The sequence below is a fragment of the Suricata suricatta genome, chromosome 6, assembly GCF_006229205.1.
Source record: "Suricata suricatta isolate VVHF042 chromosome 6, meerkat_22Aug2017_6uvM2_HiC, whole genome shotgun sequence".
NCBI classification, from domain to species: Eukaryota; Metazoa; Chordata; class Mammalia; order Carnivora; family Herpestidae; genus Suricata; species Suricata suricatta.
In genome coordinates this window covers 71,229,761-71,253,750 of record NC_043705.1, presented here as the reverse complement: position 1 = coordinate 71,253,750, position 23,990 = coordinate 71,229,761, and positions in this window count along the sequence as shown.

The window sequence follows — 23,990 nt, the reverse complement described above, 5'->3', positions numbered from 1 at the left end:
CTTTGTTATCAAACTTGAATGAGTTTGCCTATTTACATATGAACAGATGTTATTTTTGTTTTCTGAGATTGCCTCTGTCTTGTATTAGAAGGTTGAATAATTTTTTTCATATTTTTAATAATTGTTTTCTATGAACTATCAATGCATAATACCCTTTTGCCCATTTTGCTGTTAGGTGGTTGATTTTTTTTTCATATTTTTATTTCTATTCAATTGTTGATATTAAGGAAATTAATATTTTTGGCAGTATGACCTGCAAATAATTTATTTTATATGTATCTTGAATTTGCAGTTTTTACCAGACAAAAATTTTTATTTATATATAAAATGTATCAATATTTTCTTTTTTAAAATGCTTATTTATTTTGTGAGACAGAAAGAGAGCATGAGTGAGGAAGGGGCAAAGAGAGAATTCCAAGCAGGCTTCATTCGGTCAGCACAGAGCCCATCATTGGGCTTAATCACAAGACCTGAGCAGAAATCAGCAGTCCAATGCTTAACTGACTAAAATACCCAGGTGTCCCAAGAATTTTTTCAATGTTTTCTTTTTTGTCTTCTGAACATTGTATCTGTAGAAAAGCTTTTCCTATACCAAATATACTTACTTCTGGTTTCTTCTGGTATTTTTATGGTGTCATATTTTAATGTAAATATTTAATCCATTTATAATTTATTCTGATGTGTGGTATGAGACCAACTTTGTTTCCATATGGACACTGACTCATCCCAACATGACCGTTTTTCCACACTGACATCACTGTTCTTGTGAGACAGAAGAAAGGATGGAAATAGGTATTATTTCCAGTATTCACCAATCTGTGGGGTGATGTTACTTGCAAGGATTTGTCTATTCCTAGTTGCCTCATTTTGGGAAATCAATTGAAAGACTATTTAATAGAAACACAGGACACATGCTGTTTATGTGGATTCATTGTCCATTAGACCTAGACAGCCATTCTCATATCTACATCCAGTGTTGGGAGCACTACTGTACTTTATATCTACAGAAACAGGAAGATCAACACAAAGTAAACCAAACTAAGCCACAGCTGACCCAGTTTTCTATTAGTATTGTCACTTCAATTTGCTATATGCTTAAAGGTTCAGTCTAAATATTTACATAAATATCACCTGACAAAAAAAAATAGTAAACTGTCCAATTATCATCTGGTTGTTTAGAGCCTGTATCTGCCAAAACCACTATAGTAGTGAATTATAAAACTAACCTTGAAGTACCAAGTCTTCTAGAAAACATAGAATTTATATTTTGCTGAAACAAAACTAACAACAAAAAGCAGTGTCTTTGCAAGTCACTAAAACTAAAATAATTGTTGAAATGCTAATGGAATAACAATGAAAGATGCTTCTTGATTAGAAGACATTTTTAGCCCCTTCAATAAATATGGGCAAGATGTTCAAGCAATGAAAGTTTGCAATTTCTATACCAAGTGAGGGAATGCTAAATGCTTCCTATTTTAAGAATTTTCCAGTGGTGCCTGGGTGGCTCAGTTGGTTAAGCGTCCGACTTTGGCTCAAGTCATAAGCTCACGGTTTGTGGGTTCGAGCCCCATGTTGGGCTCTGTGCTGACAGCTCAGAGCCTGCGGCCTGCTTCAGACTCTGTCTCCCCTCTCTCTCTGCCCCTCCCCTGCTCACTGTCTCTCAAAATAAATAAACATTGAAAAAAAAAGAATTTTTCAATACGGCATTCACAAAACTCAAATCATGGAGCTGGAAGGGCTTTTGTAGATTTCTTATCCCTTTGTATCATTTCAAGATTCAGTTAGCATGCTTTGGCAAGGAGTAGAAATGTGTAGTTAGCAAAGGTTGGTCTACAAACAAAAATGGAAAAGAATGAAAACTCTTAAGTAGGTTACTGCTAAAGTAAAGAAAATTTTTAAAAATGTGTCTATAATCGAATTATTCACAGGCTTTTGGTATGGTGAAATCATTAAGTATTCTCCTTTTAACTAAGGAGAAGGGATAATAAAGCAGAATTTCTGTAACAGACTTACTACTACAGAGATCACTTTGAAAATTGATTTCTAGCAGAAACATAAGTTTATATATTCCTGAAACAATAGTTTGTACGTGAAGACAAGTATTTTTCCTCTTCTGACGGCTACTTCATGTTCAAAGAATCAGAGGAGCTAGAAAGGCAATTTTTCATGTTGTAGCATTTCAGATTAAACAAGTAAATTGGTACCTTTGTGCTGTTGATTCTCTGGTGAAGCCAAAGTGTCAAATGCATCTTGAATCTGTACAACATTGATTTTTAAAACATTAAGAATATCCTTACAAGGACCATCTGAAGCTTGCACTTTAAGGGTTATACATGAGAAAATAACATCTGCAGGAGGCAGAGAAAAACATTTATTCCCTGGAGAATAAATCTGAGGACTGACAGCAGAGCCCTACCAAAACTAGAAAATTTTTTAGTTTTTTTGTGAGGCTTTCTTTGAGAGAGCTCAAATGTAAATGAGTTTGCAATGTCTGCGTATATAAGTAATGAAGCATGCCTTTATCTCATTTAGCATTCTTCTTTTTAAAAAAGATTAGTAAGCTGGGAAATATCAATTACTGTTTTCTAAATTAATAATATGCTACCAAAATTTAATTTGATATTTGAATATCTTCATTTGGCAGTTCTAGGTAAAATGTCTGTATATAATAAGGACTTGAGTTTTCAAAATTCAAGAAAATATGTTTACCACAAAATTTAATTCTATGAATTTATTTCTCTCAATTTAAATAGGGTCCTTATATGTGCCAGTTTTTTAAGTCCTATGCTTCAAATATAGTATTATCACACACTTCCTATCACTGAACAGAAGAATTAAAAAGTCTAGAGGGAACTGATATTCTGATCCTTTTTTAGAAGATCATAAAAGAAATAAAGATGCTGAAATTCTTAAGACTGTGAAGCCTATACCTAACAGAAAGCATGTAATAACATGGCTAAAATAAAGATACATGTAAAAAATAAATCAGGTGTGATATATCTGCCTACAATCTTTGCCTTTTGGATACTGGCTGCTTGGATGTAGATTGTAGAAGAAAAAGGTAGTCAGAGGCAACAAAGTTTAATAAAATCGGGGACTCAGCCACACTGATTTTCAGATAAAGAAACAGACCTAGTATTAAAATAAGTCAACAGTATTTTGGCCAAAATACTGCTTCTTCAACAGAAACAAAGCACAAGAGTTAAGACAAATGACAAAGTAGTAAATGTTCAGGAAAGGAGACCATTAGGAACAGAGCCTCTCCTCCTGGACTCAGGCCAGGGGGCATGGACAGGATTTTCCTATTATATGTGTGTGTGTGTGTAACACACATATGGGCAAGCTGAAAGGCTGTAACCAAGAAATGGTATGCTAAATGGAGCAGCAAGAAAAACTGTTCAGTAAAGATCTGTGAACACATCTAAGAACCAGGTGATATGCAAGCCCTTTGGGCCTCTTCAATATCACGAGGTAACCCTTCTGGGAAGCAGATGGGATTAACAGTCTGCAACTATTTTCTCTTGTGCTTAAGCTGCATAACCATGTGTGTCTTTTTTCTCAAAGATAAAATATACAGAGTTAAGAAAAAATGAAACTCCTAAAAAAAAAAAATCCTTTGATCAAACTCTCATCGTTGGGAGATTCTAACAACTGGCTTTCTATGTTTCCATGAGATAATAACCTGCCACTTAGGCTCTAACTGAGGCAAAAAAGTAATGATTGATGTCACATGAAACTGTACTCAGTGAGTTTCATGATGTCACCATTGCCCCACCAATTCAGAAGTTCTAAAAAAGTGTTTCTAACATGGTACCCTAAAAAGCAGTTGCCTAAAGTTTGCAAGTTCCTTTATCTACCCATAAAATCAAATGAATCATGAAGGAACTTTCCACAGAATTTCACTTTGACAGAATTGAAAGCATCATGTATAATAAGCAAATGGTGCTTAACATTGCTTTGGATAGGATAAAACACAATTGGACCTACCAAGGAGAATAAAGAAATCTTAATTTTGGAAGGCTCTAAATCAAAGTTCTCCACTGTGGAAGCCACTGGGAAGAAGTTTCTTTATTTTTTTAATGTTTATTTATTTTTGAGATACAGAGTGTGAATGGGGGAGAGGAGAGAGAGGGAGACACAGAATCTGAAGTAGGCTCCAGCTCTGAGCTGTCAGCACAGAGCCCAACGCGGGGCTCAAACTCACGAACCGCGAGATCATGACCTGAGCCGAAGTCACTGCTCAACTGACTGAGCCACCCAGTCACCCAGGGAAGAAATTTCAAAGGGCACACACACTGATGATCCCTCTCCCCATTTGCCTTCCTTTTCATGTTCACTTTCAGAACCATTATAACAAAAGGGGAAGACAGTTCAGAGCCTAGAGCCTGCTTTAAATGCTGTCTCCCTCTCTCTCTCTGTCCCTCCCCCACTCACACTCTGTCTCTTTCTCTCAAAAATAAATAAATTAATTAATTAATAAAAGCATGTAGTGTTTTCAATTAGTGAGCAGTGTTCTAATAGTCTGGCCATTTCATGATTACTGAGTAATAGAACCAGGCATGTATCCATACCATCTGCATCCCCTCTCCCAAGACCACAGGGTAAAAGGTCCTCCCCAGCCCAAGACAACCTTCCTCACCTAATCTTATATTCAGTTCTGCTTCTTCCTTTCCTAATCTTTTCAAGATTGCTGCTGGCTTTCTTTATCGATTAAATTTATTTTCAAATATCTTTCATTCTTAAAAAAAACAACAAACAAAAATCCCTAGTTACTGTGTATCACTGTAGCTCCTTAAAATTTTCTCTCCTTTCCTTCACTTCTAAGTCTCCTGTAACAAGTCTACCCTCCATCTGCTTTCTTGCCCCTTCTTTATTGCTCACGCTATTATAATTAGGTTTCCATCCCTGAAACAGTATTTAAGAATATAACAAATATAGCTCTACTGCAAGTATCAACAAATTTATTTGACTCCCTTTCTTATTTGACCCTCCTCTACATTTAATATTATTTCCCACTTACATTTTTTATAAATTTCTTCTTTAATATTATCTTCTCCTAAAAGCTCCTACCAATAAGTGACTCCCTACAAACTAAGTTTATAAAATAACTATTACAAAATACAAGAGTGCTTTTAAAAATATCAATTCCATCTCAGTTGGATCCTCAACCTGTAGTCACTGCTAAGGAACTAACAGACCAAAATATGGCATAACATACAAATGTGTGAAGGTATTTCATACCTGTGCCTGGAATGCTGTTTCTGGCTTGTGATCTGTAGAGGTTTGAGAAGGTAAATGCATGACCTACCTCATTCCTCTTTCTGAATTGGGAAACCATTTGAGAGATAGACACAATAGCCAGGAAGGTGAACAAATATATATATTCCTGATAAAAATGATTCTAGACATGTGGTTTAGGAACAGCAGTGGCAGGCTTGCTTCACCTGTATTAGTAACATATTACTGGTACAGGAGAATGATCTCAGCCCATACCCTCAGCAGAAGTACCTATTCTACTAAACATCCATCACAACAAAGTATCTATAGCTCCTGGAACACTGTGTATTCAGTTATTTATTGAATTAATAAATGTACTAATTTTAAGTGATCTAGCATTCCCTTTGTGGTAGAGTATGCAGATTAAAGATACATTATCTTCAAAGGATTGATAAATTTGCCTTATGCCTTCATAAAGTCCTTCAGTTATACCAAATTTGTCGACTGATCACTCTTATGGAAATTAAGTTCTGCTAATAAAGTATTTAGCAAGAGAACACAATTTTAAAACAGAATCACAGTAAGATACATGTATCATTCAAGGTTGCAATGGCAACCAGATGGGAGCAGCCAAGATGTCAACTACCTCTAGACCAGAAAGGAAGACCAGAGGGGAGAGAGGTTTCAAGAGTCATGTAGAATACCACATTTGGCAAAAAGCAGTAACTTGGAGATCCATGAAAGACAAGCACTAGCAGAGTTCCAAGAAGAAGCCAAGGGAATAAATAAATATCCCAACCTCACTCTTCACCTCAGTTTGATCTCCTGCCATCCCATCAATCAAAATCAGCCAGAATACAGAGAGCTAAATGCCCTGTTGATGCATCCCATCAGCTTAACCTTCTAGAGGAAGGAGATGAAGGGTAGAGAATACTTTAGTAGAACAAAGAGACATCTAGCACAGTACAGTGAAAAAAATTCCCAAGTAAAATTATAAAAACAACACACTTTTGTTATTCCATATAAATATACTATAATAATTCATAACTCATCCAAATTAATGTTATCCATTTTCATCTATTTCTTGACTAATGTGTAAAAGAAAAAACACTATCAGTGCTACAAAAATGAATGAGATGGGGTCTAACAGAAGACCAACAATGTACAATGTAGCAAATATTGTAACAAATTAGTGGATAAATCATTAGATCACCAAATTTTTAAAATCCACTTGAATTTACTATGTTATCTGCCTAAACTAATTAATATATTTCCAATTTATATTTATAGCACTCATTTCTGTACCAACAGAATAATATTTTAGCTTAATTTTGAAGAAAAGTTGGTTATATTTAAACAGTTACAATATTTCCTAAGTAATAAAACTAATTATCAATCAACAACTGTAGGAAAAAAGACCAGAATAATCACTGATATAACATAAGCCTAATTTACTAATAGGAAGACACTAGGAAACATTAAAGTTTGTTTATTATTTCCATAAACATCACATATACATAAAATAAAAGTTATAGAATTTATGCATTTTAATGATGGTTGTTAGCTTACCAACATAAAACAGCAACAAAACAAATTTAATCATTAAAAAATGTTTAATCTAGGGCAGCTGGGTGGCTCAATGGGTTAAGCTTCCAACTTCAGCTCAGGTAATGATCTCACAGTTCATAAGTTCGAGCTCTGTGCTGATGGCTCAGAGCCTGGGGCCTGCCTCGGATTCTGTGTCTCCCCCTGTCTCTGCCCCTCCCCTCTCTGTCTCTCTCTTTCTCTCTCTCAAAATTAAACATTTAAAAATTTTACAAAAAAAGTTTAATCTACTCACATACATATTTAGTATATTCAGTAATAAAATATTTATTAAAAAATTTAAATAACACAAATGTTAAATAAACCTCCATATGAAAACATAAAGCATATTGCTGGGTACTTTATATGTTAAAATAATATAATGAATAATCTGTTCCATGTCCAGTTCTCAGAAATAGCCTGAAAATTATATCCAGTCCTGCTAATGCCAAGGAGGAGATCATATGAAAATATTTCAGTTTCAACTATGCTTTCAGAAAAAAGTAAAAAAGCAAATGAAATAGAAATCTGGTAACTAAAATGAGTTCATGCTACAGAGATCAATAAAATAAATAGCAAATTCTCCTCAGAAAATCATCCTCTTTTTTTTGTTAATCTTTTCTTACATCTGGGCATAAGCCTCAAATTTTTTTTTTTTTTTGCCTTTTTGGATGTTGATACCTAAAGTTATCTGGACAAAGAAATATGGACAAAATTCTCAATAGTGCTATTGATTTATTGTCTTTCACAAGCCCTTAAGCTAAGAGCTTTTAAGATTCTAAGATCAGAATAATGGAGCACAGACCTTCACAGACCTTGAGTTCTACATTAATTATATGAATTGCTAATTCAGAGTATACGCTTGTTCAAAAAATATATGCTAGTATGTTATTCTAATCATATTATAACGATTCTATAACGAACAGTTTTCACTACAGAAACCCACCTCAGATCCTTGTTGTCCTCTTGAATGAAACTAACCCCAGAGAATAAATGCACTTGAGAAGAAATGTGGAACAAATATACCATTTTTAGAATAACATATATTGTTTCTGCTGGTATTTGAAATCCCTTATGCATCTAGGCATTAAAGTTCTTTCCAGAAAGTACATGATAGCCATAGGGCCACTAATCTAGTAAGTGGCTTGTCAAGCAACAAAGCTTACTGAGGAATTAGGATAGTGAGGTAGAGAGGGGTCCATTAGTACAAGACCTTGAGTAATAGAAGAAATGTTATTTGATTCAGAAGTTAAAGGTATTGTGCACAAAGAGGCATAGAAAATACTTAGAGACTTTAACTGTGTGCATGTATGTAGCTAGAAGTATACATACTTCTAGGTACAAGGTAACAAGGATATGAACAACAATTCAGTCATTCATTTAAAACATTTTAGGTACATTTATTTATTTGGAGACAAAATGAGTGGGGAGAGAGAGAATGCCAAGCAGGCTCCATGCTGCCAGCGCAGAAACATATGCAGGGAGAAAACACGAGAAACTGTGAGATCATAACTTGAGCCAAAATCAGGAGTCAGATGCTTAACCAACTAAGCAACCCAGGCATCCCCAATTCAGTCATTCATTTAATAATCATTTACTGGAACCCTCTTTTCATACTATACACTATGCTAGATAAATACCAACTATGGAACAGTTAATGCAGCAGACAAGGTTCCTGACTTCTTGAAACTTTCAGCCAGTGGGGCACCAAACCAGGCTTGGGCTGCCCAAGTAAAAATTCTTGGGGGAGTGCACTGGAGCTCATCACTAACGTCCACATAGGAATCAAGTAAAAAGCAATGAAGGCTGATTTTTGAGGCGGAGGAAACAGAGCATTTCAAGGTCCTAGGATATAAGAACAAGGTATTTTCTTGGATTTCAACATATTTAAGCCTGAATAGAGACTAGGTTTTAGACAGTTGGTAATAGTAAAAATGAAAGTGGAAGGATAGGCAGGGTAAGTAGGGCCGGGTCCCGAGGTTCTTGTGTCTGTTGAGATTCAGTACCTAATAAAGAAAAAGAAGAGTAGAGCAAGTCTTCAACAGAGATAAGATATGTGAGGAAACCATACCCTCTGTAGCTTCATCACCTCACTTATATGGTGAGCAGACAGTGGGAGGCTGAGTCCATAATGTCTAAGAACGTTATCAGTTCTGACACTGTGAATCTAAGAATCAATAAAACCAATCTGTGAAGCAGAAATATCCCTATAAGGACAGAAACCTGATTTTGAATGAGCTCTTCACAGACATGTCAAACCAAATTTTCAAACTTATCAATCAACATCCTTTGTCCATGTGAAGTCCTCCTCCTAACCAAATACACCAAGAACAAAAATCTAAGGGGAGATCTTTTAGCCCAACATACAAGTTCTAGGCAATCACTTCTACCTTTGCCATGGCAACAAGGAAACAAAGAATGTAGATGAATCTATTTTTATTGGCATTTTCATAACACTGCCCTATAAATTACTTCCAGGGTTAAGCTGAATACTGGCTTTAAGTTAAGAGGGGGGGAAAAATCAGACAATGAGGTGTGAAATTATATTAGCAAATTTAATCCATTTGCTGTTACACTGTTTTAGTGCTTCCTAAGCATATGGAATAATAGGATAAAAAACTTTTTTAATGTATTATTTACTCAGAGAGAGAAACAGTGAGTGAGAGAGCAGAGAAGGGGTAGAGAGAGAGAGGGAAAGAGAAAATACCAAGCAGGTTGTGTGTTATCAGCACTGAGCCTAATGTGGGGCTTGATCTCATGGGCATGAGATTATGGCCTGAGCTGAAATCAAGAGCCAGACTGATGCTCAACCAACTAAGCTACCCAGGTGCCCCTGGATAAATGGCTTTCATGGCAAATGTATTCAGAAACCATGTTGGAAATATGTATCTGCTACAATGGAGTAAGCCCCAAAACTCCACGAGGCTGCTGATTTGAGAATTCAGAAATACTAGTTCTAGTTACATTTTGCCTACATGCCAAATGTGTGACATTGGTCAAGTCACTTGGTCTTTCTGAAGGTTAGCTTCTTAAGCTATGAAAAAATGAAAATACATATAGCACTGGCATCAACTTCTTCACAGCTTTGTTCTGAAGTTCCCTTAGAAGCATGGATGTTAAAGCAGTGTGCTTTACTACCAAAATAGAAGAAACTACTAATATACCTAGACTTATGTGGTATCACTGGCTCTACAGGATGAAAAAAAGAGTCAAATAGAAGAGTCTGGGTATGACCTGAGACAGAAGGACACCATAATGTCTACCACGTTGGTATCTGCTGGAAAGCTCAGTGGCTTGTGTAAGAACAGCTGAAAACTGGGGTCATCATCTCCAAACGAATAACAGATGAACACACAAGAGCCAAAGTTCAGTTTATAAATGGCTCAAGCAGTATGTGCACTTCTGAACTTTCACCACTAACCAGACAAGAGCTCTCTTCCAAACAAGATTCTATGAGAGAAACAATAGGGAGTAGATTGAGAAATTAACAAGACAAAGAGTAAGGTAGTCAAGAGAAACAGCCAGGAAATGTCAGAAAGCAGAAATACCACATTTTAAAACATTGCCAAACACAACAGGAGACGAAGAGCTCAGTGAAGTTATAAAAACTTTTAAACTATATATATATATATAGTTATATATATATACACACACAATTCCTTCTTAGAGTTCACAGAAATCAGTTGTGCATAAATATGGGGAATAGAAAAATCTCATTTTCAAATCCTGTAAAAAGTAATTAAAAGAACAAAGATAAATAAGGAGCAAAAAAAAAATATATCCTCCAGATAACAAAAGAAGTCAGAAAAAAAAGTATACAAAACAATCAAAACTATTTCAAAACAAGGTAAAAGTATCAAGTAAATGAAATAAGACATGAAAAAACAACATACAATGATTTGATAGAACTCAGAATATATTTAGATACATACAAATAAGCAATAATATACAAAAGGGTTATTAAGGGGGTTTGAGTGGCTCAGTTGGTCAAGCATCTGACTTTGGCTCAGGTCATGATCTTAGGTCTGTGGGTTCAAGCCCCACAATGGGCTCTGTGCTGACAGCTCAGAGCTTGGAGATTGCTTCAGATTCTCTGTCTTTTCCTGTCTCTCTGTCCCTCCCTTACTCATGTGCTCTCTCTCAAAACTAAACATTTAAGAATATTTTTAAAAAGAAATTTAATTAAAAAAAAAAGAAATGTGGATTAAACTATAAAGACTAAAACAAACACACCATGTAATGTCCTAACATAAATAAAAGGTGAAAAAAATTTTTCAATAAAAGAGGGAAAGGAGATAAAAGATATGAAAAAAGTGACAAATATTAAAGATAGATAAAAAATATATAATATATAAATAAGTTTCTGAAGAAGAAAGTTAAAGTAAAACAGGAAAAAATACTAAAACTACAAATCAATTTATATAGGAAAGAGAAAAATAATCATTTTCCAACATCAATGTTTCTATGTCCTAAGAAAATAGAGTAACATTATTTAAGATAAAGAAGGAAAGAGATTGGATAATCAGAGAAATTGAATTTCAATTACAAAGAACACAGAAAAAAAATCTTAGCAACAAGCATAGACTCAGGTTCCATGAACTTTTTCTGAGGACTCTATTACAGAATAAAATTCAGTCAACCAAAATGACTTAATAACTGAAAATAAATTCTCATGGTTACCTGCAGAAGTAATGCTAATGGTAATTTAAGAGGTAGGGAAAGATAATAATGATGACTATTTAGAAACTATTTTTAAAAGGAGCGAAGGGGAACATCTGGGTAGCTCAGGTAGGCATCCAACTCTTGGTCTGAGCTCAGGTCATGATCTCACAGTTCCTGAATTCAAGTCCCACATCCTGCTCTGCTCTGATAGCAGAAAGCCCGCTTGAGATTCTCTCTCTCCTCTTTCCACCCCTCCCCCACTTGTGTGTTTTCTCTCTCTCTCTCTTTTTTCTCTGTCTCAAAATAAATACATTAAAAAAAATAAAAGGAGGGAAGAATATGGGGAGAACAAATGCAAAAATACAATTGATAGTAGTGGTGTTAATATTCTTATTCTGAGTCTGCTTTAGGCATCATATGGTATAAAGCAAATGAGTTATTTAGAGATATTTTATCCTTCTTCTTGTCCTTGAGAACCAGTATTCTCTGTGTGGAATAATGAAAATACAGAAGTAACAAAAAAATTTAAGTACAAACACTATAGCCTTCAAGTTAAAGTCAGTATTTGATATGAATATTTTCAAGTATTTTATTATTACCAGATGCCCTCTATTCTCTAAGAAGTATAACCCAAGGACCACCCCAGCACCAATGAGCATTCCTAGTGCCCAGAATATAGCTTTGAATTACAATTTTTCCAGCTCTGGGTCAGGAAATGTCCAAGATAGTTCTGGAACATCTTGTTCAATCCTATGGCAAGGAAACAGTCAAAAAATGTTCAAAGAACTCAACAACTAACTTAAAGACATTCCCATTGCACAAAATTTGAGTTTCAATACATAAGATTTAAACTAGTAAAATATATTTAAATTCATTATGACACTCAATTATCACTTTCAGAGGACAATAGGAAACTAATTTATCATTTTAAAAGTCACTGTCTTAAAAACTGGTAAATAGAACAAACAAAAAAAAAAGGATTATTCTGACTTTTTTTTAATGAACTATACTAGTAGGTAACCAAATAGTAGATGAAGCTGTTTAGCTTTATATTAAGGTATTATAAATATTCAATTTAAAAGAAATGATAAAATTAGGCTATTAGCATTGTGCAATAATTAAATCTAAATTGAGTATCAATGACCACTACAATCATAAAAAGAGAGACAACCAATCAATTTGTGTCTCTTAATTTAAAACAAAACCAAAACCTCATCACAGGAAATCTTGTCAAAGGGACTCAACCTGTGTCTAATAAAACTTGAAGATCCAGTCCCCATGTGGTACTACAGAGGACAGAGGAAAAAAAAAAAAAACAGAGAAACAAATTGAACTATACTCTAAGTATGCAACCAGGAATATATATCAAGTGCAAGAAGCAGTACAAATCAAATAGACTAGAATTCTCTAAGATAAACTGAAAAGAAAGTGATAGAAGGACAAGCCTCAGATTACCACACTTGCTCAGTTGCTTTTTTGTATTTGTTTTTGTTTTTCTTTTCAATGAGCAAGACTAAGGTAGAGGGCCTAAGAACATATCAATATGCACTAAAAAACTAAGTAAGTACAAAGGGGTGATTTCTAAAAAGTCAGCATATTGGTTAATTTTGATGGGAAACAAGCAGATATGAATGGTATGAGGCACATGAAAGACATGGGTTGTCTGAACAAAAACTGATTTCCTAATGTGAATTGTGGTTACTCGAACACTTTAAAAAAATTAATGTTTACTTAGAGAGACAGGCGGAGAGAGAGAGAGAGAGAGAGAAAGGGAGAGAGAGAGAGATAGGCCTGAGTTGGGGAGGACCAGAGAGAAAGGGAGACACAGAATTCGAAACGGGCTCCAGGTTCTGAAAGGTCAGGACAGACCCTGATGCAGGGTTCAAACTCAGGAACCATGAAATTACGACCTGAACTAGTCAGATGCTCAACCAACTGAGCCAACCAGGTGCCCCCAGAGCACCTGTGAATTTTTAATAATTCACTAGGCTATGTATTAGTTTTATATGATTTCTATATCTATTTTATAATTTTAAAAGAATTTCAAGAATTCAACCCAGTCATTTACAACTGCATGACTAGTTGTACACTGATAAATTTATTATGAAGAAAGAAAAATATTTTAAGGTATTTCAATTACTTAATAAATTCAAGATAATTGGCCATTTTTCAAAAACACTTAAACACTTAAAAAACACTTACTTAAAATAAAAACTAATTCTTTTTACCCTCAATAAGTATAGTATTTTGTAAAGATTAAAAGAAAAAATAGTGTGGTTTTGTTTTTTGGATTTTTTTTTTTTAGCAAAGTTTAAAATTCAACTACAGCAAAATTATACTTCTGGATTTCAAACCTCCAGGACTTGTGTTTGTGAAAACTTTCAACAAATTTCTTAATTCCTTGTCCTTCAGAGTTAGAAGCTCAATAAGCAACAAAGTACATACTATTGAATTATTTTTTTCTTTTATAGTTTATTGTCAAGTTGGTTTCCATGTAACACCCAGTGCTCATCCCAACAAGTACCCTCCTTTATGTCCATCACCCCTTTTCCCTATTGACTTATTTTTAAGTATTTGAAAAATACTAATGGTATTTTACACATACAGTACATTTTGAGTCACAATCACAGTAATAAGATACTATCACAAATACTCATAAGGATTTAATTTTTAAAAATGCTTTATTTTTCACCACGATAGTAAGTTCACAACTTGATTTTCATTTCTCTAAATACCTAGGAAATAAAATGACCCATATAAACAGCCTGAACTTGTCAATCATTCTTTGTGCGTAGTATATGAAAATCTAATAATGTAGAAGACAATTTCTCTAAAAGTACCTTACTTTTCATATGATCCATCAATCATGCTTCTTGGTATTTACTCAAAGGAGCTAAAAAATTAAATTCACACAAAATCCTGCTCATGAGTGATAGCAGCTTTATTCATAATTGCTAAAACTTGGAAGTGACCAAGATGTCCTTCAGTATGTAAATGGACAAACCTTCAGTAGGTACCAGGATAAATCTGGTAGATCTAGAAATAGATTGTTTATCACTGAAAAGAGCTATTAATCTATGAAGACATGGAAAAAAACTTAATTATCTATTATTATGTGAAAAAATCAACCTGAAAAGGCTATATACTTTATGATTCCAGCTAAGTGACATTTTGGAAAAGGCAAAACTATGAAAATAATAACAAAGATCAGTAATTGTCGTGGTCAGGGGTTTGAGGAGGAAAATGAATAGGCAGAATACAGTATTTTCAGAGGAGTAAAAATTCCCTGTATGATACTATAAGGATGAATACATGTCATCATATATTTTTCCAAACCAACAGTATATATAACACCAAAAGTGAACCATAATGCTAACTAGGGACTGTGGGTGGTTATGATATGCCAGTGTGTAGATCCATCAATTATAAGAAATCTAAGACTCTAGTAGGGAATACTGATAATGGGAGAGGCTATGTTATGTTTGGGGACAGGAGATAAAGGAAAATAACTGTACCTTCCCTCAATTTTGCTGTGAACATTAAACTTCTCTAAAACATTTTTTAAAAATTGAATAATGTGACCTACAAAAATTAAGAGGACAAGATTTGCATCAATAGGATCTCAACTAAATACTGGTTCTTGATTTTCCATTTGTATAAACTGGGCCTGTTTCCTTATATATAAAATAGCAATGATTCCATGTATTTAAAGACTACAGTAAGAATTAAAGGAGATAATAAATACAAAGCACTTATCAAAACAAATAACATGTCAATATTAAAATATTTTGAAAGCATCAACAAAGGCAGACAATGTATTTTAGAGGGTGGAGGGAGTTGTAATAGAAAAGTGGAAGACAAGTAAGCCTGGGTCCTTTTTCAGTGTAGAAAAACAAGTAAGTAAGGTTAAGGATCAGACACTTTAGTCATATTACCAACTTACTAAAATAAAAATATGCAAAATGTTTTCATTTGTAGAATATTGTTCTTTTTCTCCACTTGATTATTTTTATCATTTAACAAAAATAGTCCTCTTTATAAAGATTTAAAATCTCATTTTCAGCGACTCAGAAGAGTCATGGTAAATTTTGACATTAGGAAAGTACACAGATATAAAGGAAATATTATATGTACAATAACAAAGTTATAAAGTACTCCATATTAAGTATATTTAACTTCAGATTTAAAAAAAATTAATACATTGGGTGAAGGACTATCGTGTAGAAATAAAGTGACCAAGAGAGTCTATACCTGCTGATAACAAAAGAGCTGTAAGAAGAACTATAATACAAAAAGAAACACCAACAGATCTATAAATACATTACATAACTATCAAGACAACTTTGTGTGAAAAGTGGTACAGATCAGTCCATATTTTGAATCCTGTTTCCACCACTTAATGTGTGGTTTTGAGCAAACTAAACTACTTTAATTCTTCAAGATTTGGCTCAGTCAGTTAAGCATCCGACTCTTAATTTGGGCTCAGGTTATGATATCATGGTTCATGAGATAGAGCCCTGCATTGAGCACTACGTTGACACTGTGGAACCTGCTTAGGCTTCTCTCTCACTCTGAGCCTGCCCCCTCAAAACAAGTAAATAAAAAAAAGAGGGTGTTTGAATATGTCAGCACATTATAGGTACTCAACAAACTACAAAGTTAATGTCATATTAAATGATGTTATCTTTCAAAAGTAGCATAAGTCATTCATGTTATTCCAGGTACATATTTTACTTCACGATATATTGCACATGGAGCAATTCATTCTGAAGACCTGAAGCACAAAGCATGGTATGAAAATTCTAGAGGAGTTTTGTTAATTTTCTCAGTTGTTTATTTTTTATTTCATTGATTTATGTTCTTATCTTTATTTTCTTTTCCTCACTTTGGGTTTAAATTAATTTTCTTTCTTCAGTTTCTTAAGGTAGACATTCACATCATTGCTTTTAAACCTTCTCGATTTGAATATGAGCATTTAAAGCTAAACACTATTGTAGCAGTATTCAACAAAATTTGGTATTTTGTCCCTTTATTATAATTTAGTTTCATTTATTCTAAGTTTCCTTTGTGATTTCTTCTTAGACCCATGTACTGATTAGAAGTGTTTTAACTGACCAAAAATTGGGGTTTTCTAATTCATTTTTATTTCTAATTTCATCATAGTCAAGGAACATACTCTACATGATTTGAATTTTTTGAAATGTATTGACACTTATGTTTCAATATATGGTCTATATTATTAAATATTCAATGAGTTTATAAAAACAATATGTATTCTGTTGTTGATGGTCATGTTCTGTAAGTAAGACTTAGGTTTTAGGTCATTGACTGCATTGTTCAATTATTTTATAGACTGTTTTTTATATCGTGATAGAAGGGTATTAAAGCTTCCAACTATTTTTATTTTCTCCTGTCAGTTTTGGTGATTTTTGTTTGTTTGTTTTTTTGGTGTTTTTTTGGTGGGGAGGGTGTTCATTACTTTTGAAACTCTGTTAAGTACATATATATTTACAATTAGGTCTTCCTGATTATTTTATGTCCTGTATTTGTCCCTTAAATTATTTCAACAATTTTAAAACAAATGTAGTATGTGTCTTCCTCTATCTCTGGCAGTACTCCTGACTTAACTCTATCTAGTTTAGTTGAACCACATAATACTATTTACACAGCATGGATTTTCCATTCTTTTACATTTTACTTATCTGAATCATTGTTTAAAAACACAACATAAAAGTTCCCTTTATATCCATTCTGATAAGCTTATTTTAGTTGCAGTGTTTAGTCCATTTCATTTGATCTATTTATTGATAGGCGTCTTCCTTTTTGCTTTCTACTTGTCCACTGTCATCCTTGTTCCATTGTTGTTCCTCCTTTACTGTCTTTTTGGACCAAGCAAAAAGTTTGTTTTCCATTTTACTTTTTCAATTAGGTTTTTAGGTATATTTCTTTTTACTTACTCTTTATTTTCAAGATCATAGGCCATATTCCAAATTTACCAGTTTTCTTAGAATTAGGATTATCATCACTTTGGGGAACCTGGGTGGCTCAGGTGGTTGAGCGTGCAACTCTTGATTTCAGCTCAGGTCACGATTTTGCAGTTCGTGAGATTAACCCCATGTAGGCATAGAGCCTGCTTGGGATTCTCTCTCTACTCCCTCTTTGCACCTGCCCCTGCTTGTGCAGCTCACTCAAAATAAACTTAAAAAAATAAAAAAGTATTATCCCTTTATGTAAAATAAAAACTTTAAAAATAGTGTATTTCCATTTAATTGTCTTCATTTGTGCTTCATTTCTTCAAAGATAATGTTTTAAGAAAAATTTTTTCAATATAAAGTCTTGTGTGATTACTCATATAGTTACCATTTCTAGTTCTCATTTTTATATACATTAAATTTTCAATCTAGTATAATTCCTCTTCATCCTGAAAAGCTTTCTTCAGCACTTCTTATTTTACAGGTCTGCTGGTAATGAATTCTCTAACTGTTCATCTAAAAATGGAACTATTTTACTATCTTTTTTGGAGGATATCTTCAGTAGATACAGGATTCTAAGGTGACACTCTTTACTTTCTTTTCAGCACTTTAAAGATGTTAAATGTGTTCTGTCTTCCATTTTTCTTGTTCAGGTATTATTCATTTCATTGTAATCCTGCATGTGATTCACAGGTCTTCTATGGGTGCTTTTTAAGATTATTCTCCTGTATTAAGTCATTGCATTATACACTTTAAACTTTTACAGTGTTCTATGTCAATTTTACACCAATAAATCTGGGAGGGGAGATTTTTCTCCTTATATTTGGTATTCGGCAAATGGCAATAATGTGCTTAAGTATAATTTTACTTGTAGTGACCCTGCTTATATAGTTATTACCTTATGGCTTCTTTCTCAGTTAATAGGAAAAAAAAAACACTCAAAATCATCTTCAGAGAATTTAACTTTTAGCCAGCTCTTTAGTGCTAATCAAAGCCTATCTGAAATGAATGAGATAATTGACCATAGTTAACACCTCAAAGGGACACATGAATTAAGTTTTGTATCATCCTTACACTCTCAGGTTTAAGCTAAGATTGTTTGAGTGAAGTGTCAGGTAATGTAGGTAAGTTGTTTGATTTTACTTTTGAAAAAGGGGTTGAATCCAGCTGTATTTGAATTTATTTAAATCTGAAAGGTGGGTACACCTTTCCCTCAATGTAAGTTATACATACTATAATGAGGAAAGAAGATAAGTAATGTCTGAAAAATATCCATGAGAAGTATCTCCCTATCCTGTTTACTGTTTAATATATTTACAGCATTTTAAAAATCCTGCTGACCCAGTAAGTTACAGAAGGAAATCGTTAAAGCTAAACATACCAAGAATGAGGGAGTTAATGAGAGGGTTCTGACTCTCCCCCTTCTCAGTCTTTAGTATGTAGTCTTCAGTCTTGTGTCTTTAGTATGGGTCTGTCAGTAGACCAACCTTTCTAGGTCCACCCTCTCAAATAAAGTGAGCCCTGCAGTACTGGATAGTATTATGCAATACACAATATGCCACTGTTTCCTTTTTACACCATTGTTACCTAAAGGGAGATGCTTAGCAGTTCAACATGAATTGCAGATATTGAGAATAACTATTTTGAAGATTTTATAGCAAAGTTTAAATTATTTTTGTTCAATCCATTTTGTTTGTTTATTTTTAGGGAGTACATGTGTGCACAGCCAGGGCAGAGGGAAGGGAGAGAGAGAGAATCTCAATCAGACTCCACACCCAGAATGGAGCCCGACTTGGGGATCAATCTCATGACTCTAGAATCATGACTGAAGTGGAAATCAAGAGTCAAACTGAACCAACTAAATGACCCAGGGGCCCCTGTTTTCTTTTTAGAATTGAAAGCATTATCTATCTTTTTATTTAGTAATTCCCTGTATTATTTTACTGAAGTATCAATAGCAGATTGACAATTTTTAAAAGAGACCAGAGTAAAAGAAAAAAAAAAAAAGAGACCTTTCTGTATGCTGATTAATGTGACTCTTACAATAGCTGTTTAAAGTAGCTATTAGCCAATCTTCAGAAAGAGATACTAAGGCACAGATCAGTTAACCGAAGTTAGGTAGTTAGTAGGTTGACAGGAAATTCAATCCTAAGAATTCTGGTATCAAGACATGCCTTTAATCAGATGATAAACTGCCTCTCCTAAGCCCATCTTTGAGGGATGTCTGACAAATAGTATTAGAAAACCTGACTAGTGGTCTTAAGTAGAGAACACAAGTATCAACAGATGATCCTTTATGTCCAGTCATTCCCATGTCATCACCAATTTGAACCAGTTTTAAGGTTTACCCAACCCAGAGTGGAGTGCCATCCTTGACATCACTTTTTGTCCATTATTGGAACCCTTGTGAACCTTCCTTTTATTCATTTCTTCCTATTGGCAAAGTTCTTCAAGACTTGGCAGCCTTCCTCTGTCTGGAATGTTCAGAATCTGAAGTTCTAGAACTCAATTATGTCCTAAGCCACTCATTGCAGATAAAATTTTGTGATACAAGTCATTGGCAATCATGGAACAAATATTTATTCAATGCCCATTCTGTGTAGTCACTTGCACTCTGGTTTATGTGTATGCTATATCTCGTTTTTACTGTCCTACATTTTAAAATTTATACTTTAACTGATACACTTGGATATTGGTTTAGAATTTAGTTTTTCCCTTTTAATTAAAAAACAAGATTGGCTGAGTCTCTTTTTGTTTCTTATGTGGTTATCAGTCTCCTCCTAACCAGGCAACAAAATGCAGTGGTTACAGCACGGAATTTGAAATAAAAATGTGGGATCTGTTATTTTCACTTAACCATTGATTCAACAAATAATGAGAATCTATTATGGATGAAAGCACTGATCAAATTGCTAAAATTCTAGCACTGAGTGACATGACAAGCTCACGGTTTCCATGGAGCTTTCTCTTGAGGAATCAAGTATCAAATATACTGGTAAGAAAATAGTTAGTGTTATGAAGAAAACAAAACAGGATTGAGATAAAGAGTGCTGATGGGGTGTCTTACATTATATATCAAGGAGAGGCTCTTTGAAGAACCAACAGTTGAACAGAGATCTCAATGCCACGCAGGAAGTAAACATTTAACAATTTCAGGAACAAATTCCAAGGGGAAGAACTTCTTACTGTAATAAAAAACAAACTAGTTTAAATAAAAGATGAGTAGATATTGGCTGATATGAGTAGAGTACAAAGATTAGCATGGTTCATGGATGTCTCTTTCCAGTGGCTCTATGATCTTAACTTGACTTTCACCTATGGGACCACCTCAACTCTGAGCTTGAGACAAGAAGGTTGTCAAAATCCTAGGCTTTGTCTGGAATATACAACAAAGAGATGGCCTCTTAACGTTTATTTTTTTTTAAGAGCAAGGAAACAATTCCCAGAAACCTCTAGCAAACTTTTCCATTGGCTTTGACTATTCAGAATTACCCCAAGAGTAGGAGTCAATCCCAGAAACTATGTGGCTGAACGCTTGAACAAAAAAAGGGAAGCTATAATGGAAAGGCTAAAAAGTGAATGGAACCTACACTGTAACTTGGTAACATCCTGTATAAACAGCTTATACAAAACCCTGGAACTATTAGGAGTACCTAACTAGGGTGCTGTTAGGGAGGGGAGAGTGATAGAAGGTACTGTCCCAGAGTAGACCAAAGTCAACTCCTATAGGTACTCAAAGATCATAGAAAGGAGTTTAGATTTTATTTAAACTGTAGTAGAAAGCCATCAACATGTTTAAACCACAGTTGCAGGATGGGGCTGCAAGGCGAAAGAAATCATGCTTGCCTTGGGCACAGAGGAAAGTAGTGCATCACTTGATCATTTAGGTACAAATTTAGTTCATCTTTCTAAGTTCCATTCACCATGTTTTAAGGGAATGGTTCAGATACTTATTACAAAGCATTGTTTTTAAGTTAAAAATTAAAGATATGTCAACGTGCTTTTGGATTGTTAAACAAATGATGACAAATACACAACCATCCCTTTTCTCAGGTTTCTTCTCAGACTCTTATCTGCCCAGACCAGCCTCATACTGACTGCTCTTTCCAAGGGACTCCTGCGTTGTTTTATGTCTATAACAAATCATGTCAGTCCTAATTTTTTAAAATTTTATCATACTAGTGTATACTAATGTATAGTACATTACAATTTAAAAGCATGATCATAGATCTTCAACCACATCTTAAGTGCAAGGCATATATGAAAGTTTCTACAACAGTGTTTGGCACAAAATATATACTTAGTAAATACAATTTTCTTTCTTTGGGATCCAGCCCCCTGCTTACACTTGCATTGTGTTTTCCCTTCCCTAAGAACTTACTCTAGTAGGAGGGAAAGAAAAAAAGAGGTACTTAATCATTATTCAAAGAATTATATACTAATTTAAACATTAGAGATTTGACAATTACTCGTGTTAAAAGGGACAAAAGTTAATGACAAAGAAACTCTAAATAAAAATAAAATTCTGTTGTATAATCATCTTCAAACCATTAGATTTTAATAAATTCCTAACTTTCACTTTGGTTCTTTCCTGCGAGTTCCTATTGGAAAACCTGAAAAAAGAGCTACCATGCTGTCCAAAGTTTTTAGCATGATAAAGAAAATAATCCACAGAAAAGAGCCAGTATTTTAGCCAATTATTCAGAAATGCAATGCATTTCAAAAACTAGAGGGCAGAACAGAGCTCACATGCCAAGGAATGAATCATCCCAACATATCCAAGGCACCTACTACACATGCTTACAGAGTTTGAGGATCTTTCTCATATACGCCAGCTGAGACATCAGTAACCTCAACATCATAGATGAAACAGTTCAGACTCTAAATCATGTTAAGCCACGTAAAGCAATAAACCTTCAAGATAAAAGACCAATAGAATGACAGAGCTCACTGAAAAGGCATGTGCAGATCATGTTTATGTTTGATTTACTGAACAAAGGGTAAATGCTAAAAGCCCCTTTTGCTACCCTTCTTTGGAAATATTCATACATAGTTACTAAGATCATATACTGCATGGTGCTAAGATATAAACATTATCAATTTTCCTGACATTGCTGAATACAGCCTAAACTCAATTTAGGACAAGTTTGAGAAAAGCTAACTATTACTAAAGAAATAAAACATGACCAAAATGTAACACAAATATAGCTTTATTCCTTTACAAATTCAGTCAAAACTGGTATCTCTATAAGCCCCTGATCAAGAAAAATATTAAAGAGCAAACATTTCAATACCATGTAATTAAAATAAATGTGAGTTGCTGTATTTTGCTTACTTTGCATTAGTGATTTATATATTTTCCTGAATACATAGTTAAGGAGATATATGCTCAGTAGGAGAAGTAATATTACCACTGCATGCTCAACAAATCTACACAAGTGCTGCATGCACTACCATTTACTTAGAGCAAATGGCTGTTTTTCTATAAACACATTATTTATGAGAGCATCAGATGCCATCAGCATACTAATGTACTCTTGCATTTCACAGAATTACCCACATGATTTAGCAATTTTCTCTCTCCATAATAACGACCTCCCTCCACCTCCAATTAGTTCCAACCTCACTTAGATCTATACCATCCAAGTATCTGTCTTATGAATACCAAAAATAGTTCACAGACATGAAGAAATGATTCAAATTATAAAAACATCCTAAGTCCTAAAAAATTCCTTTCTTGATTTAATCCCTTTATTTCTACCATTCAACAAATAGATCCATCACTACCCAAACAATCTTAAAGGCCTCCAGTCTAGATTTATAGAAAGTAAGCGATTAAAACAGACTATACAAAGCAGGCTGACAATCTTAAGCAAGCAAGTTCAAAATCGTGAACACCTAAGTGCAAGGATCCAAACGATGTTATCTCAGGAAAGCAAGATTCTGTTATTTTATATGCTAGTATTTTTATGAGTATTACATAAACCATCACCCAAAGGCATCCTTTGTGCTTCAAAGCTCACTTCATACTTAAAACGTATTACCAGCCTTAGACTCATCTTTAAGAATCACGGCTTAAGTGTACCTATGCAGTACAGAGGTTGGCATTGTCACCAATCATTGGCCTGGTGCCAGAATCTGCGACACTGCCTAACAACCTCCCCTTATTACGAAGAACACAATAACCTACTGGTGGTTATAGATGAGCAAGAAAAATGTACATAAAATAAGTGACTTTATAAAGGGCAAATATTCGTCTGTCTAATATACTATACTGAGGTCCATTAAAGATTTTCATAAGGCAATGAAGATGCAAATGCAGGATTAGTTGAATTCTGATTACTAGAAAATCTTTCACTGAGTTTTGCGGTTTCTATGTACAGTCATTCTTGTGTTTTATTCTGTCAAAATTGACTCAATAGGCTTATAAAATTACATACTATATTTCAGTAAGTAATTTAGTGATTACTCAGAATTGAAGCCCTTAACCATTTTATTAACTAAGCAAAATTAACTGCGATAAATCATCAGTTTCTCATGGTTTGTGTACTTCCA